The following is a 19,237-nucleotide window of genomic DNA, read 5'->3' as shown; positions in this document are numbered from 1 at the left end:
TCAACCTCGGAAGGATGAAAGGCTGAGTTTGGCCCGGCCGGGATTCGAACCTGCGTTAACAGGCTCTGCACGGATGTCAAAGCGAGCGCTCTACTCGCTGTGCCACTTGACCGGCTTAAATAAATTTGCAAAATACAACATGATAACAGTGCCATGTCACCCAACCCCTTCCCAGCACCGCCATCCAACACACCATGGCATGCCATGCTATGTGAGAGCAAACAAAGCAATCCCGAAAACCTGACACAAGTGTCACAAAGTACAGTGTCCCTAATGGAAACTGGCCACACACAATATGCTCCCAGTAATGTTGAACTAACAACACATGTGACCAAATACTTACCAACAATACAATGCAGCTACACAAGCTCAAACATAACTAAAACATAAGGTGGGTTTAGGCTCTAGGAATGGAACCTGCCTGTGCTAAGCTCCAATTGCATTGTGGTTGTGAGTTTAGCAAGATCACAGGAGCGGTTTTGGGGTTTAGCCTAAGCCCCAGTTTGGTAGATAGGAAAAGAGGGTTTTTGCTCCCGGTTATCTTGTCTGCAGAATCCGCAATAAATATTAATAACACTCTGGTTAGTACGAATTAATTTGTTTATTGTTGGTGTTTTTTCTTGACTGGTTCATTCCATAGATACATGTGTTTAAAGAAACACTATTTTGAACTTAGTGTACAAGTTTGGTCAGCCGACACGTGTTTCGACCACAAGGGTCTTTCTCAAGGCAAGTAATGATTGCTGTGTGCCCTCAGTGGGGTTCTGTTGTGATAGAGACTGTCCTTAAGGCAGTCCTGGCTCCTATTGGGCCCTGCGTGCTAAGATACACATGTATCTATGGAATGAACCAGTCAAGAAAAAACACCAACAATAAACAAATTAATTCGTACTAACCAGAGTGTTACTAATATTTATTGCGGATTCTGCAGACAAGATAACCGGTAGCAAAAACCCTCTTTTCCCATAACTAAAACATGACAGTACTAAGTTAAAGTAGTCGTAGTCTTACAACCTGAATATGCCACCACATCGCCCCCTTCCAACTGTAGTCTTGCAGGCTTCAAAACCTGTCTGTGTACTGCATACAACATGAACTCCATCTCCAAAGTAGACAGCCTTGTGAAGACATGAGGAATGAACCTGCAAATTCAGAGGGAGACATGGAAGCAGAAGCATACATAATTACAACATGCAGTGTACAATACAACAACAATATACACAAGGAATGTCTACACAGTATTGACTACAGACTGCCCACACAGCTCATGGGAGCCCAACATCACTGTGTACATCACTGTCACTTGGTCACACCCTTTGCAAGCCCATGGAAACGGAAAGCAGGAGGGGTGTGTGTCTCATGAACCCAAGCATTGAACCCAAACTCAGGACAAGCCTGCATGTGCCCAGCCGGAATACAGTGGATGCCCACGGGAGCCACACAAGGCAACACACTGTCAAAAACAAAAAATCAAAAAATCAAAAAATGGCCATGTGGGGGCTGGGGGGGAGGCCACCCAGGAGGTCCGAGGACAGGGTGCGGACCAACAGCCTCCTGTGTGGATGTTGGGGAAAAAAACACCTCCATGGGCTCATGGCATGCACGGCTATGCCAATGTGGGAGAACTGCTGCTGTCACTCTCATTACCCTCTGCTGCTGCCACAGGAGGTGGTGGTGCTATGGGAGGCAGCCCACGCAAAGCCCTGGTATGGTCCTCCATGGCAGCAAGCATGCGGGTGTGGAAGGTCTTGTTCTGGAGGATTATAGTGCAGAGATCCCCATGCAGCACCTGACGCGATGCCCGGATCTCCTCCCGAGTTGCATGCATCTCAGCTGAGAGCGAACGTGTGAGCCGCTCCAACTGCTGTTCTGTCCTCAAGTTAGTGGATGTCTCAAGGTCAACAAGAGTCTCCCTGAGGTGATGGAGTTCTACCCTCAGGGCTTCCCTGTGGCCCTGGGACTCTATTGATATCGATTGGCGTAGAGTCTCCAGTGCCGCCCGTCTGTCCCTGTTGGACTCCAACATGTCCTCCCTGTGTGATTGGCAAATGAAGTCTGTTGCCTGCTGTAGTTGCTCCATCTGCCGTTCAGGGGGGACAATGGAAGTGGCCATCCTCTCCATTGCTTGAGCCATCATCTCAACTGATGCTGCCTGTTGGGTTGCCATACCGTAAATGGATTGTTCCCATGCGGTATTGCCTGGTGGCGTACGGCCACCACGTCGGCGGGCACCACACCTGTTTGGGGCAAGGCGATCTGCGCCTTGCTGTGCCGGCACTGCCTGAGGCTGCAGGACTGCATTCCCCCTCTGATCTGCTGGCCCAGGAACAGGATCAGATGTTGTGGAGTGTGACCCTGCACCCGTAACCGCCAAAGGCTGACTAACCAACACTGACATCACCATAGAGGGTTCTACCCCTGGTGCAGGTGGGTGGGACAGAACAGAACCCCTTCCAGAAACACTTACCTGCGACGCCACATAGGTCTCATCATCCGAATCAACACCTGAATAGAGGACGGGGGAGGTGCACCCAGAGACACCCCTGGACAGAATCGTCTGCAGCAAGAGTGGGTTCTCACCCACCACGACGCCACGTCCCCCACTGGTGGCCGGTTGTGCCTCAGGTTCTCCTGGGTCTGCACCATCTCCTCAACCTCAACAGTATCAAGTATGTCATCCCCGACAAAAAATGGAAACAGGCATTAGCACCATAGCACACAAATAGGCCTGACAAGCTACAGAACCAGTACATGATTTACACATGTCCCACATGACTATAACCCTCCCATGCATGCACTGTCACAGAGTTGGAAGGGGAGGCAAAAGTCAGACACTGATGACACCAAGATGAAAGAGCAACACATTTGCTGCATGCTGGGTAGCACTGCCATCACACATTGGCCTGTGAGTGGCATGTCCTATACACATAAATGACACATGCCATCACACAGATGGCATGTACCATAGCCATGGTACATTCCACAAGGACATCCATATGTCAGTGAATGAGTACTGTCACCCATCCATGTGAGATGGGCATGAAGAGATGAAAAATGCCGCATAGTGTGAAAAGATATGCCATGTGCCACACACTGCAACACATCCAGTGTACAAAAATACAGTGATTGCAGGGCCATGTACACATCAATGGTTGTGCACTTCAACATGACAGGAAACAACTAGCATGTTCCACATTCAAACAGGCCCAAAAACATCATGTGATCAGGACAATACTCATTCAGCCTGAATGGTCAAATCATTCAACTACCAAGGTGACACGTGGGCTAATCGGGTTCTTCAATGACAGAAGCATGTCACATATGTCACAATAGGGCTGAGGAATGTGTTGCAAAAGTGGGAGAATTGAAACAATCAGCCTGAAAGAACACTGAAAAATACAAACAATGTTGTTGCATGATGCCACCTCAAGGGCAACTGATGTAATGTTGCGCTAAATTACTACTGTGGGCAGAAGGGATAGTGTCACACCCAAATTCAAGGCCGCTGAATGTTTTGGATGAAGTACATGGGTGACCCATACTACTCAGTCACACACACCCTCACCTGCCACTCAATCAGAACCCGTCACCCAAACAACATACACATGCATTACACACACACGCATGGGCACTCACCGGACAATGTGTCATGATCGGGTAGTTCTCCCACACCTCAGATCTGTTCCTCTGTGATGAAGGTCCCAGCAACAGACTCATGTTCAGTGAGTTCGTTGTCCTCTTGTGGAGACCCACCGCCAGTCACCAGAGTAGCGGCATGACTTGAGGTCAGCTTGTTCTTTGCTCTGCGTTTCAGGTCGTTCCACTGCTTGTAGCAATCATCAGCTGAGCGCCTCACAAATCCAAGGGCACTTATGTGGTTGGCAATGGTCTGCCAGTGTGCCTTACGTTGACCAGGTGTGGTCTTGGACCCTGCAGTCACCACCATTTCGTGGCTATGTTGCAACACATAGCTCACAAGTGCATCAAGTTCCGAATCATTGAAGCAAGGCTTCCTTGAGGTACCGGAGTGTGTAGCCGTGCCTGGGGTCTCAGCCTGTTGTGCCAGAGCACCCTTCTTCCTCTTTTTAGAAAGTGGAACGGAGCCAGACTGGCTAACGCCACTCCGGTCAGTAGGGGCAGAATCACCGGTGGACTGGGTTGTTGGAGTGTGCGAATGCACATTGACCATAGGACTTGGTGCAGGCATTGTCTGAAGTGTGATGTTGGCAGGGAGAACATCAGTATGATGGACCAGGACCGACACTGTCCTGGCTGGGAGAATCAGAGCTGGGGCGGATGGACCTGCAGCTGCCCCTGCAGCCTCACCACCCTGCATACTTGGGGCAGCAGATGACAATGCTGCCCCAGATCCACGTGGCTTGGTGACAACTTGCACCGCCACACGTGGCTTAGACTTGCTGACCTGGAAGTCAGCCAGGGAGTCATCCTGTGCCAGGTCAAGTGCCACAATGGGCTGGTCCAACAAGGGCTGAGCTGGGATGGTCTCAGCCACGTTTCCCTCAACCATGGGGGGGTCATGGGTGTCCCTGATTGGACCTCCACACATGGGTGTATGGGGGCACCCTGCAAATCCCAGCCACGTCCCCTACCGTGCCCACCACGTCCAGCTTTTGAAGGTCGGCCACCTTTGCCTCCCTTACCGCTTGGTCGCCTCGCAACCATGGCACTGATGTTGTTGTGCGTATGGGAGGAGCAGTAAACTATTGTCCTGGGCAATTGGGGGTGAAAGGGGTAGGGTACTAGATGGAATTCGTACCCTAGTGCTCTAACAAGGCTGTCTGTGACCCCTGGGGGAAGATGACGGGTCACACAATGCACTGGCAGCCCAAAAACAAAAATAAACGTGCACGCAACCCCTCGTAGACCACGTGCGTGGAAAAATGAACCCGCACTACGCTGTGGCACCCAGAAACACAAAAATAAGCGTACGCGTGATACACACAGCCTACAATGACCTCTGAAGGGGTACGCGACACACGGGGCAAGCACAGTTGCTGAGTACATGCGGAACTCACCGTCTGCCTGGAAAAAGAATGTGAAAAATACACGCGTGTGCGCGTTGGCAACACCCCCGCCAAAAGAAGAATTGTACGCTGTCTGAGGAGACAGGACAAAAGGAGAAGTGAACACTGTTTGAGGAAACAGACCCAAAAAAGTAGAAAAATGAAAGCTGTCAGAGGTAACAGGGAGTACGAACTTGAAACGCTGTAAAGTAATCGCGTGTGAACCGACAAGAAGTACAGAATCCACCCATTCGCTCTCCACAAAAAGCACGTACAAGGAAATGGCGTCCTACACGTACCTTTTAAACCGGCCCACACGTACACGTCACTTACGCGTGTATGCGCCCTTTCCTCCAATTACACGCGCTGACACTCGGACGTGCAGCTTTTCCACGTGTGCTCTGTCATCACGTGCTATGAGGGAAACACCCGCGCGCGTTACGTCACAGACGCGCTTACGCGCTAAGGGCCTTTGGTCCAATGAAATCGTGTACGTGCGCTGACGCTCTTACGCGCTAAGGGCCTTTACTCGAATTACGCGCTGACGTGCAAGATTTTCACGTGCCAAATCACTCCGTATCAAGCTGGCCACGCGTTCACACACGGAAGACCACGCTCCTGCCCAGAAGGCCGAATTACTGCCCCCCAGAGCCCCGAGCACGCTCCCACCTGCCATCTGCTTGATTGCCTGCTGCCCACGTGCCCTGCCATTTGCTGCCTGCACGTCAGCCGGGGGTGCTGTTGCTGTGACCACCCCTGCTGGAACCGAAGACTCCCGACTGGGATTCCATCGCTCCACAGCCCAGCCCCAGGACCCAGTTGCCCACCCACTCCTGCCTTTGGGGTTGCCATGTCCAGCACTACACCATCTGGTGGCACTGGCAACCCCCAGCCAGAGAGGCAGAGGGCCACCAGCTTCACTGCCACCGAAGTTGGTGTCCTGGTGGAGCAAGTCCTGGGGCAGTATGATGCCCTCTTCGGAAGGTCGCGCACCGACAAGGACGGACCAGGATCTGGACGGACATCGTGACTGCCATCAACGCGGAGGGGGTGGCAGTCCGCGAATTCCATCATGTCAAGAAGCGCTGGGAGGACTTCAGGTCCAGGACCCTCAACAAGACCCGGCGCCTCTTGAAGGTAGCGGATGCTAAGAGGCGCCGGGGCCACCTGTCGGAAGACCAAATGAGGGTCCTGGAACGTGTATGCCCAGCGCTCCACGTCCAGGTCCTTGAGAGGCACACCCGTCTGGAGTCGAGCGGTAAGTGTACATGCATACTGATTGGAAGCTGTGCGTGTGGTGGTGTGCCAGTAGTGTGCAGGTTGCACATGTGGTTTTGTAGGGCCATGTATGGATGTGTATGTACAGGGCCGTGAGGCTGACACATGCGAGTCCTTTCATGTGTGAGACATATGGATGGTGTATTTGTGGGTAAGCATGCAGGCCAAATGCAGATGTGTGAGCACACATGTTTGAATGACTGTGTATGTCAGTTGTCAAGGTTGTGGTGTCACACATGGATGTTGGTTCCAGCTGCATGTATCTGCACTGTGTACATGTGCATGTATGTGTATCTGACAAGTGTGCAACTGTCATGCAACATGGATGCATGTGAGACTAATATGTAGAAGACTGATTGCCAGATGTGACATGGATGCCGATCTCATCACTGCGACACTTGGTGGAGGTGTACACATGCATGTAATTGTGGTTGCGTGTGTGCATGTCTAGTGCACTCCCTGTGTCTCATGTGATATCTGGCTCACCTTTGCCTGCTCATGCTGTTGTATGTGTATGGATGGTGCTGGCTGTTGCGATATGGCTGTGGAATAGCTCATGTGTGTGATTTGAAATGACAAGTGTGTTGGGGATTGTGATGCCATGTCTGAAAATTGACAATGACACTTGTGTGCAACTGTCATGTGTGTATGAGTCCATTGTACAGTGCCCTGATGCCTATCTCTCCCTGTCTACAGCGTCGACTGATGAAGAGGGCGGAGAGGGTGCTGTGGAGCACAGCGGCAGGGATTGCACCGCCAGCCGGAGACGCAAGGCCCGGCTCCCCTGCCAGGTTGTCATCTCGTCGGGGAGTGAGGAGTCTGGTGCCGCGTCCCAGGTCGCAGCTGCTGAGAGGAGGTCCAAGAGGCGGAGGTCAGAGTTGGACTCCTCGGCAGCAGAAGGGGCAGCTGAGACCCCACAGGGCCCGACGGAGGAAGATGGCATGGAGTCATCCAGGTTGGTGGGGGGGTTTGGTGGAGGAGGAGGCCGTGCAAGGGACAGAGACGGGGTCTGGAGGTGGGGATTCCACTGGTGCTAGTGGTGCAGTGCAGGGGCAGGGACAGGAGGCAGCACAGGCCGCCGCGGAGGTGCCTGTGTGTAATCCTGTCCCCGATCCTGTGACGGCATCATCCTGCACCAGCAGCGATACCTACGTCCATACCTGTTTTCAGGCAGGGGAGGAGCTTACGACAACTGGCCTTCCTCTGCCTGCGGACGTGGCTATCCGGGACCGGGTTGAGCCTGTCCTGGGTGGTGTGGCGTTGCGTCAATGGGCCACGCAAGGCGAAATGCAGTCTTTTCATGGGGAGACTGCATGTTGTCTCGAATGGCTCATTGACCATGTCGACCTACTGGGACAGGTCACCAGGGCCGGATTCCTCCTTTTGCTGGGCCTTGTTCTGACCCCCTCCTCAACTGAACCTCCTATGCGCCAGTCGTACTCTGTGGCATCTTCCCACCCATGTGTCACCTGGGTGCCCTGTGGAGCTGCCTCTGACCCTGCGGCCAGGCTGGTGGAGGACACATCCCTGCCACAGTCGGGAGTCGGACGTCCAGCAGGGGTGGCCACCTCAACAACTGCACTCCAGCCGGAGGAGAATGTGCAGGCAGCAAGAGCCAGGGCACGGGCAGAGGCACAGCAGCAGCAGCAACAAGGTGGGAGCCATGATGGCTCGGGGCCTTCGTCATCGGAGGGGCAGGCATCGGCCAGAGGGCAGGAAGACCCAGGACGGGAAGTGTCTTCAGTGTGGCAGCGGTTAGGCCATGCCATAGATGCAGAGCGGCAGCGGGCAGAAGAGGCACGGCTCACGATGGTCAGGGCGGAGCACTCCATGCGGAGGGCCCTGTGGCGGGCCGAGTGCCTCGAGGCAATTCGCAGGGAGTTGGAGGAGAACATGTTGTCGTCCCTGTGAACCCTCGGAGCCATGGAAGAGGACCGCCTCCGGGACATTGAGCAGGAGTTCGATGATGCCCTGGCCCGGGACATCCAAAAGTGAGCCGTCGGACTAGCCCGCTGCCCTTGTAAATAGTTAGATAGTGTTAGGTTTCCTTTGGTTTTTTCTTTATTTTGGTTGCGCTTAGACAATGCAGCACGTTTCTGCATACAGTTTTTCATTAGGTAGTATTTTTGATAGGTTTCATTTCTTCAGTTGGGATCATGGACCCTGGATTGTTCATCTGTATATAGTTCACTATTGGATTCATCTCTTTTTTTTGGATTTCCCCATGGAGCAATGGTTTTCCCTTGGATTTGCTTTGTTGGACTGTGACTTTGGACACCTTTCCTTTGGATTATGATTTCTTGTTTTTCATTATTTTACGGACATGCAGCTTTTTTTTTTTTATTCCCATTATTGTTTGTTTGATTTCAATTCCATTCATGTTGCGTTTAATACATTTTTTTCTTCATACTTCGATGTGTGGTATTATCTCATTGGTTTCATGCACGTCATGATATGGGTTTTCACATTGACTTGCAACCATTGTGTGTGTGTGACGGACATGTGTTCATTTACATACTTGCCATTGGGGTTGTATCATGTAATTGCCTTTTCTATGTGGGTGGATGCAATACTTGGTTGGGTCTTTGGGCTGGGGAGGCTGGCCATAAGGGCCATGATTGAGGATCGTCATGACCTGGGGGCAGGGGGACATGAGTGGGGGCCCGCTGGCAGGTGCCCTGCACTGCTGCGGGGTGGGGGTGCTGGGGGACATGTGTGGGGGCCTGCTGGCAGGTGCCCCTGACTGCTGGGGGTGGGGGTGCAGGGGGACATGTGTGGGGGCCTGCTGCCAGGTGCCCCTGACTGCTGGGGGGTGGGGGTGCTGGGGGACATGTGTGGGGGCCTACTGGCAGGTGCCCCTGACTGCTGGGGGTGGGGGTTCAGGGGGACATGTGTGGGACATGAGTGGGGGCCTGCTGGCAGGTGCCCCTGACTGCTGGGGGGTGAGGGTGCAGGGGGACATGTGTGGGGGCCTGCTGGCAGGTGCCCCTGACTGCTGGGGGGTGGAGGTGCAGGGGGACATGTGTGGGGGCCTGCTGACAGGTGCCCCTGACTGCTGGGGGGTGGGGGTGCTGGGGGACATGTGTGGGGGCCTGCTGGCAGGTGCCCCTGACTGCTGGGGGGTGGGGGTGCAGGGGGACATGTGTGGGGGCCTGCTGGCAGGTGCCCCTGACTGCTGGGGGGTGAGGGTGCTGGGGGACATGTGTGGGGGCCTGCTGGCAGGTGCCCTGCACACCTGGGGGGGTGGGGTTGCTGGGAGACATGAGTTGGTGATCATATTGCAACGTGACATGTGGCTTGGCTGGGGGGCATGCCCATGGTAGATGTGCTGCCTGCGGGACATGACCAGGGGTGCGGGGTAGTCCCCTGTGGTGTGGGCTGCCTGTAGGGGCCGTGGAGGGGATAGAGGGGACACCTGGGAGAACCCACACTGCCAATTCACGTGTAGGACTCCCCGAGCACCCCCAAAATACGCGTTCCCCGCTCTGACAGCAAAATCACGTGTGAAACTTCATGCGCAGCCCGGTAATACATGTACCCTACTCCAATCGCATGTGAAACTTACCACGCACCCCTGAAATACACGTACCCATGCCAATCGCATGTGAAACTTCCTGCGCACCCCTGAAATACACATACCCAGGCCAATCGCGTGTGAAACTTCCCGCGCACCTCTGAAATACACGTACCCAGCCCAATCGCGTGTGAAACTTCCCGCGCACCCCTGAAATACACATACCAAGTCCAATCGCATGTGAAACTTCCCACGCACCCCTGAAATACACGTACCCAGGCCCAATCGCGTGTGAAACTTCCCACGCACCCCTGAAATACACGTACTCAGGCCCTTTCGCATGTGAAAGTTCCCACGAACCCCGTAATACACGTACCCTGCTGAAATCGCGCGTGAAACTTCCCGCGAACCCCAGTAATACACGTACCCCACTCGCACAGTCCCTTTCGCGTGTGAAACTTCACGCGCACCCCAGTAATACACGTTCCCCGCTTGGCGTTTGCTGTTTGGCAGCCCTGTAAACTGGTCCAGGATTAGCACAGCCCTTTGCGCTGAATTGGGAATTTTGATGGCTTTTCCTTGCGCGGGGGCGTAACTGGTGCTGCTGCAGGGTCGCTGCGCCATTCTGCACCACGGCTGGTTTGGAGGCTGAAATCCATGAATATGCGGTGCGCGGAAATCGATTTTAGCACACGCGGCTGGCGCAGACATCCGCACGTGCACACTGTGCGCCAGCCGCGTGCGCCACTTTTGTGCAAAATTCTATGAATTACCCTGTTAATGTCATTAATGTCTACTATATATGCAAGAGAATGTGTATATTGGGTAGAGGTTGATATTGAGTTTAGTTGTTTTGGAAGTTGGGGCCCCTGCATTGTGGGCTTGTACACTGCACCATTGGCCAGAAAAGTGTACTTGCCCTCTCATACCAAATGTGCCTGTCCTCCCCTTCTCTCCATGATATACTTTTACCTCTCGCTGTTTGGAGCCTCATGCTAACCGTGTAAAATGGCGAGAATAGGTAAAACTTAGGAGAAATATGTTGGCACAATGGAGGATGATAGTTTCAATGGCTGATGTTCTTTGATGTTGCTGATTGCATATGGTTTTATCTGTTTGCTTGTTTATTACATTTGCTTTTGATGGTCGGATCAATAAAACCACTACAGACGGGTAAATATTAGGACATATTTCTTTTAATATTGTATATAAGTAAACCTGTGAATTGAACTTTTTAATATATAAATTCAACAATTTGTTATGCATACCATGTATACCATATAACGAGCTTGGTCCTTGAATTAAAAGTGCAGAACAACTTCAGTTTTCTGGCTGCTGACTAAAAACATTGTTTGTTGTTCTCAAGGGAGGAATTGGTCCGGAATAAGACAGAGCTGTGCTCTAGCAAAAAGTGTCTTGCCGGAGAAACGTTCCATGTAGACACAGTGTTTGCCACAGTCAGGGTCACTTGGTGGACGGGAGGTTTGCGGTGCTCATTGCATATTACAGCTCAGCTGCACGCAAGAAACACATATGTAGTGACTTCACAGACTGCATCTCAAAGTCCTTTGCTCAACAGCCCAAACTCAAACAATGAAACCGTCCAAAGCTGTATTTAGGTCTCATGTAGGGTGACTATTCTGACAGAGGAAATGAGCACCATACCAAGTGTGCATTACATGCTCAGAAGGAATAAACGTTTGAATTACCAGCAAAGACATGTTTGATTAATTGGTGGTCATTCATATGTTCCCAAAATGCACATGTTTTATGGAGAGCAGCAAGCATCCTATCCTATATTCAAGGCAAGCACATAATTCGCCACTTAGCTCGGCACCCCGTCCCACAGACGCCACTGACAATACGCAGTGCTTTAAATGGGCTGATCCTACCCGGCCCTCAGTACCTGCCCTTCCTATTTTGGAGAAAACAAGTGCCTGCACTTTTCAAAGTCAAAATGGCCGTACTGGTACTCCACTCCCGGGGCGAGATGAAAATAAAAGCATTTCATTTAACTGGATCACAAAAAGTACTAAGCTCCTGCAGCCTCTGCTGTTGAAAGCATGCTTCCCCCTTCCTCCTCATTCCACCCCCCCGGGGTGTCTGTAATGTCTCCTTTAAGACCAACCGGGCAGAACAAAAAGGAGAGATACATGCCGCCCCAGAGCTGCAGGCACATTAGGCATGGAGCACCATTTTCCTAACTGGGCCTTACCTGTTACCCATGGGGTCCCTTGAGAGTTTTCATTTGGAACACAGATTGAGTTTGAAAGACTGGGCAATTACTTGTTTTAAACCTTTTCTTTGTTATTCAGTGTCTTTTCTAGTATTTAAATGCTTATAAAATTGGAACTGTGATACATGTTAAGCACTGAAAACCCACACCCATCACCAGTACCCTATATAAGGGAAGCATGGTATCACAAGTATGACACTGACACAAGAGGTACAAGTTTCAAAACCTTTATTCAATTTTCAGGGTTGGGAAAACTCATGTTTTGCCCTGTAGCTAAGATGGGAGTAGTCTCTGTCATCAAATAATAAAGAAAACACAGTCCTAGTCAGTCTTTGTCAAATCAAAAAGGCATGTACTAACAGAACCTAATGCCTGCCCTATATCCTACAAACAGTGTGTAATGGGGAATATGTATGTAAAGGAAAATCAGTGTTTATAACATAAAGGATCAAAGTGGCTGAGTCAGCTCTCCTCCCCACGTTGGACAGCACGGAGTAAGTCGCCCCCGTAGACAGGATGATGCACTCTGGCTCAGGTTCTCAAAACAGAGGCAGTTCAAAACGTGGATCGAGGCCCGTCTGGCCTTCCATGTGAAAATCACTTATTCCAACGTCCCAAAAGTTCTTTCACAGTTCAACAAATGGTTCAAGTAGGTCTCCCTCCGTTGGGCTTGGACCTCTCAAAGCTTTAACAGTTCACATAGGTCTCCCTCAGCAGGGGTTCAGACCTCTCAATCAACCTGGTTCAACGCAGATCTCACTCAGCCAGGCTCGGACCTCGCAATCACAGTACTTACAGGGGTTCCCTTCCCCAACCTTAATTCACATTCATTAGGAGTTCTCTTCCCCTAACTTTTCACAGTTCTGGCCTCCCTCAATCGGGCTCGGACCTCTCACTGATGTCGAAGACTTTTGAATGTGCAAGGCTTTTACTATAGACATCCACAGGACCACTTTGACTTTCTCTTCAGCTCACACTCTTATGTTATTTGCCTCAGTGTCCCTGGTCGTGGTAGTTCAGCACCATAAGCACAAAAGTTCAAAGAAATCCTTCTCTTCAAGCATTCACCTTTTCACTTCCCCTTTTGCCTGGGTTAATCTTGACCATTAGGCATTTCAGAGTTTGTACACTTGCTGTTTTATAACAAAACATTTCACATTTTGCAGAGACTTTCGAGTGGGCTACTTCCTTTGGCCGGAACACTCCACTAGTCAGTATCGCTGGCTTCACAGTTATCAGCCAGTTAAAAGTCCATCACTGGTTAGCTTTCTTTCGCATCTCATCAGCATTTGCGGAAATTCACGTGTGAGATTTACTGTTGTGACTTCAATCTTTCCTTGACACAAACAGGCCTTTCATGTCTAACTAACTCACTGGGTGTGCGCCTTCCTTTCTTGTCTCTGCGGCTTTAATTGATGAGTCAAGGTTAATACCAAAGGCTATACTCTGTTATTCACCCAGGAGGGTCGCTGGCATCCTTGAAACAGAATGCAGGTTTCTTCTTGTCTGCGATTTGGCTTTCTCCGTGTCTCCTTCACGATTTCCCAGAAGCAACAACCTTCTGCAGGGATTGTCAGGGTTTCCCTACCCTTTGCTCTAGTCCCTCGATCGGTTGTCCTGCTCCAGTAGGGTCGTCTTCACTCTGGAAGTTCTGCTCCTTCTCGTGTTTCACCTTGCCTTTTATCTGTGTGGGGAGAGCTAATGGTTATCAGATGTATGTGATTAAAGTCAAGTGCCTGACTTTGCCTGACTGATTAACGGGCCATGTCCAATGAGATATCCAAGGGTTGGCCTCTTTACTCTCAGTCACCCTTTTCCTCGGCCCATTGTTTGGGCAGAAAGGGGGGGGGAGTTAGGACATGGGAGAATCCTATAAAATAGGACCAGGCATGGGTATGGGAAAAGGGGGAATGCCGTGTCTCACCATCGGTTGCCTCACCCCCACTCCCTGAAGACCCCTCACCCAGGTGATCCTCTCGCACTGGTCCACCCCCAGGGTCTGGATCCAAAGGCGATGGCTGTGCCCTGGCCACCTTAGAGGGAGAGCCCCGGGGACTAGTAGGCGAGACACCCTTTGGTTTCTCACGCCTACCAAATTACTTATAAATTATTAGACAATGAAAGCGAGCACTAATAAGCTCCCTTTTTACAGCTTAGTTTACATCTATGAAGTCTGTTTGTTTGACATGCTTAAAAGAGTTTTTTATATGGCTACTCACATTTTCTTAACACAATGCCTAACACCAAACTGGAAGTTTCTGTGAAGAATTCCAGATTCACTGCATAACTTAAGTGTGTGATCCTTTGCAAATAATTTAATTTCACTGTGCATTCATTGCCTGAAAAAATTAGGAGTTCTCAAAGCATACCATCTTTTGTACTTCACAACACTGATATCAAAAAAGGACAAATTCAGTCTGTGATTGATGAGCATCTTTGAGAGATGGCTGCAATTGCTTGAAGGAAACAAAATTTAAAGTTAATGACTTAATAGTAAACCATCATTCTGATATTTTGGTTGGAATCACTGTGATGTTTCTGCACTGCATGCGCCAAAGAGCATGCTCAGAAAAACCAGTCTTACACAGAGAGTTAGAGAGTATGAGAACTTGCACGGTCAGATAGCACAGCGAGCTAAGCACTCGCCCTTGATATCTGTGCGCAGCCTGCTGTGTCAGGTTTGCATCCTGGAAGAGTCATTTCAGCCTTTCATCTTTCCACGATCAATACATTTTGTACCACTCTGTGGGATAATGTCTTCTGTTATTTCAGCACTCTGAGACCTATGGGTGTGTAGCGCTATATGAGAATTACATTATTATCATAACAGACGTGGGAGTGTGGGGATAGAGTTGCATAGAAGTGAACACGAAGAGCGAGACACATATAGAAAGTAAGACAAATGATGAACTGTGAAAATGGAGTGTGACATTAGCTGAAATGGGTCAATGAGCCTCAGCCGGGCCCTGGTGTAAGAGTGTCTTTCAGACCGTTCTAGGCTGAGAGCTGGGCCACTGAAAGCCTAGTTTGATGAGTATCTACACTTTATCTTTTCCATTTAGAGCACTGATAATGCGGCTCCAGTCCTGCCCACACCACTGACAATCCGTCCTTCCCCTGGTAAATTGTGTCCATTTCCAGCACTTGTTTTTCTAATACAAGCGTTTGTCTAAAGAACCTTTTTACTGCTAGCACCTGAAAAGTTATTGAATATTGAAATCAGTTTGAATGGTTTAATGTTTGAGTGCACCTGTTTCACAATATACGGGTGGCTGCCTGCATAACTTTAGTTCCAGACAGAGTGCGCAGTAATGCCCGAATCTGCGGGCACAAGAAATAGCGCAAGAAAAGCTAATCGCTGGCAGATGGTGTGGATTAAACGCCATCTCAAGGGCATCATAATTCCTGGCGGACCACTGTTATTTGTGGAGAAGAGGCGGAGCGGGCCCAGATGTACCTGCGAGGATTCCTAGTAAATCGGCTTTGGTCGAAGCCTTCTGAGCCCACTGCTTGCCGAACGTGTGCGCGCCGCGCAGGTGCCTGCACAGAACAGCTCAGTGACGAGGCAGCCGCTCTGCTGTCAAAAGCAGCACGGGGCAGGAGAAGAGCGATGCTTATAATTAGCTTCCCTGACTAGGAGATCACATGCTCGCCTGGCTTACGGCACCACATCCTGGTTAGCTGGCCTGATGCGAATACTCCTCCCCGATTGGCTGCCCGGAGTCACATCATTTACCTGGGGCGGTAGGACAGGTTTCCGGGAGGGGGAAAACAAAGAGACAAAAGAAGGACGAGGCCTGCAAGAGGTTCACTGTTACGGCCCATTGTGTGAAGCCGGAGAGCAGGGGCGAGACAGCGCAACGGCTTTTTCGACCACTGTGAGGAACTGTTTGTAACTTTCAGGTCACAAAATCGAATCCGAAAAGGATGCCTGTCATGGCTAATGGAGACCACTAAATGGCACAATACTAACGCCTTTTCTTTAAGCCCAAAATGACAGTTTCATTTGTAGTGTATGCTTTTTTAGTTATTGTTAATTATATTAAACCTATTAACAGTAGTAATACTATTATTATTTTAGATAGAAGAACAAGTGTTACACCCCAGATTTGAAGGACGGAGTCCTGGGTTATGGGGTACACGGTACACGTTCAGGGGCCAGGGGAACAGATTGACGGGTCGAGGATGGACACATTTCAGCAGAAATCATAGCCAGGCGATCCCCTACTTTGCGTCCCCCCTATTTCCCAGACATAGAGGCAGTAATTACTTTCCCAATCATAATAACCTCAGAGACGATGTATATTTTTGGGAAACAAAAGATCACGTTTATTGGAGTCAAGCAAACAAACTGGATGCGGTCCCAGCCTCTTTTAGTAAAGCAATGTCCTGCAGCACCTTTTTAAGGTAGCCCTTTAGATTTCCCAGGCTTTCAACAAGATTTATTGTCCACGGGTGACCCTTGTTACTTATGGTTTGCAAAGTAGCGGATTTTCGACGAGGAGTATCAACTGTCTGTAAGGGATTTAGTGCCCATCGGGTACTGCTAGCGGCCGAAACTGCAGCGTCAAAGCTCCTCCCCGGCTAGGACTACCCGTAACTGCGCCATACTTTAGGGGTGGATCCCTCGCTGCCCCCAATGCGCCCAAAACAGGAAGTCATATTCACCAAGGAACCTACTCAAACCCGCCTTTCTTAATGCCACCAGTATTGCTGTGAGGAAAACATCCAGACCATCATCGGATGGATGCACACCATGGCCATCAAAATGGGACGGAAGCTGACCAAAACAACAATGCCTAATAAATCCCATGCCCTCGGATTAAGCAAATATTTCTATGCTCGTGTTTAATCTCCTCCCTCGATTTTTCCATTCCAGCGATGGACAAGTGTCCATGCCACTGCTGCCGGGCGTGATTTTAGACCGAACTACATCTGCGCCAGGCAACTATTGTGCCAAGATTCTTAGTGTCACCTGCATCTGTGCCAACAAGTGTCCCCTACCCAATGCAGCAAGGTAATTCGGTGCTAGACCACAATTTGGGGTGTTGGCCTCCATCGCAGCTGCCTGTGCACTACGGGCAACAATGAAATGCCACCTCATGCCGGACATGCTCAGCCAGACCACTTTCGTCTTGCTCAATCCCAAGTTGGGACCTCCACTCCATTGTTGTGCTTTTTTCTCAGCCTGAACAACAAACAAATACCACATGAACCATACTGCATCATCTGTCAATACAAGAAAATTGTGTCACAAAATATCAAACACCAAGGATACTAAATAGCAAATCAATTTCTCCTGCGCTGAAGCGCAGGTCCTCAGTGCAAACTCAAAATGATTTACAAATTCAGCTGACCCATCACCCTTTTCCTTTTTACAAGGGTGGTTGGGATTGCCCTCTGGTCTCACATATAGTCAGTAGTGGTCAGAATCCCATCTGCCTATCCTCTTAAAGGGATAGTGCTCTCAAAAATGTGATTGGCTAAAATGATGGCCCATAATCAAAAATATATATAAAAAATATATATATATTTTAAACTCTTTTTTATTAGTGGTCACAAAGAGATACACGGCACCATTCCACATTGTACCTCACATATTCAATAAATATACATTATTTGGTTCATTTATATATTCAATATTACAGAGACTCGTCATCATCACAGATCATGTTACATAAATACACTCTGAAAGGGTCCCAGATGTCTTTGGGCCTGCATGCCGCCGGTTGGGTCAAGACATATTGTTCTTCTTTCATTGACATGTGTTAGTTCACAAAGAAATTGGTTCATGCTGGGCTGACCAGCGTTTTTCCATTTCTGCAGGATGCATTTTTTGGCCACTGCACATGAAATATTAAACAATCTTCTAGCTTTCTCAGAGCGCTTGCCAATGTCCCCATATAGGTATTTTTGAGGAGTTAGGTCAGGGGGGACCTGTGTTATCTCTTCCAACATCACAGCCACATCCTTCCAGAAGCCCGCCACAACCGGACATTTACAATACATATGAAAGGCTCTGGCCTGAGGTGCATTGCACTTAGGGCAAGCATCCGGGCTTTCTGGGGCCACGTTTGCTATTTTAGCCGGTGTGTAATGTAGTCTATTTAGAATTTTGAATTGGATTAACCGTAGCCCAGAATTAAGTGACACATTCTTAGTGAGTGAGCAGTACCTGGCCCATTTCTCCTCTTCAATGGGCATCTGCAAGTCTCTTTCCTATTTTTCTTTGATTTCATTTACTGTGGGGGTATGGGACTGCACTGCTGAATACAGTCTAGAGATGCCCCAGCCATCTTTAGCGGTTACCAACTGTACACATGGATGTGGTGGAGGCTCGTCTTGGAATAGCGGCCATCTTTTCTGAAATGCCGATCTCATGCGGTAATTTTGAAGTGTCTTGAGTGTCCCACCTCCAAGCACCCTCAGCAATTCCCTCAAGGTTGCAAATTTCCCATTGATGAACATGTCACCCACTTTCATCTCACAATTTGGGTCCCAGGATTCCTGTATGCTGCTGTCATGTGTAGTGGGTATACCCGGGAAATTCCATAAGGGTATTTCCGGGTTATAGGGTGTCTCCAGTTTCAGTCTTTTGTATATAGCCTCCCATGCCCTGGCTGTGCAGCTTACCGGATTGTATTTGCAAGTGTCCTTGTATTGTGTATCAAAAATGACTGATTGTATGTTCATAGGGCATGTAGTGTATTCCTCTATCCATGTGTGGGGTGCTCCATCTGAAGGATTGTACCAGTATCAAATTGCGCTTGAGCAACATAATAATAAAGCTCAAAGTAGGGGGCAGCTATACCACCCGAGGAGTATGGTTCCGTCATTTTTTCCCCAGCTTATCCTCGCTGTCTTCCCGTTCAAGAGAAATGTTACCACCATGGATCAGAGTTTAGCGAAAAAAGTCCTACTTGGCCATATGGGGACATTGACAAAGAAGTAAAGCAGCTTGGGCAAGATTACCTTCTTGAGGATGGCGACCCTGCCGTATAACAAAATTGGGAGGAGCCCCCGCATCTGAAGTTTTGTATTTAGAGTTTGTAGCGCGTTTTTGTGATTATCTGAATATAATGGGAGTCTATCCCTGGACACAAGGATCCCAAGATATCTGATGTGCTGTTTCAACCACTTGAGTCCATTTATTATGTCGGGGCATCTGGTGGCCGGTGTGAGCGG

Source organism: Ambystoma mexicanum, chromosome 1p (genome assembly GCF_040938575.1).
Source record: "Ambystoma mexicanum isolate Mex_15411 chromosome 1p, UKY_AmexF1_1, whole genome shotgun sequence".
In the NCBI taxonomy this organism is placed as follows: domain Eukaryota; kingdom Metazoa; phylum Chordata; class Amphibia; order Caudata; family Ambystomatidae; genus Ambystoma; species Ambystoma mexicanum.
The sequence above is the reverse complement of the archived record's forward strand: the minus strand, read 5'-3'. Positions refer to the sequence as shown.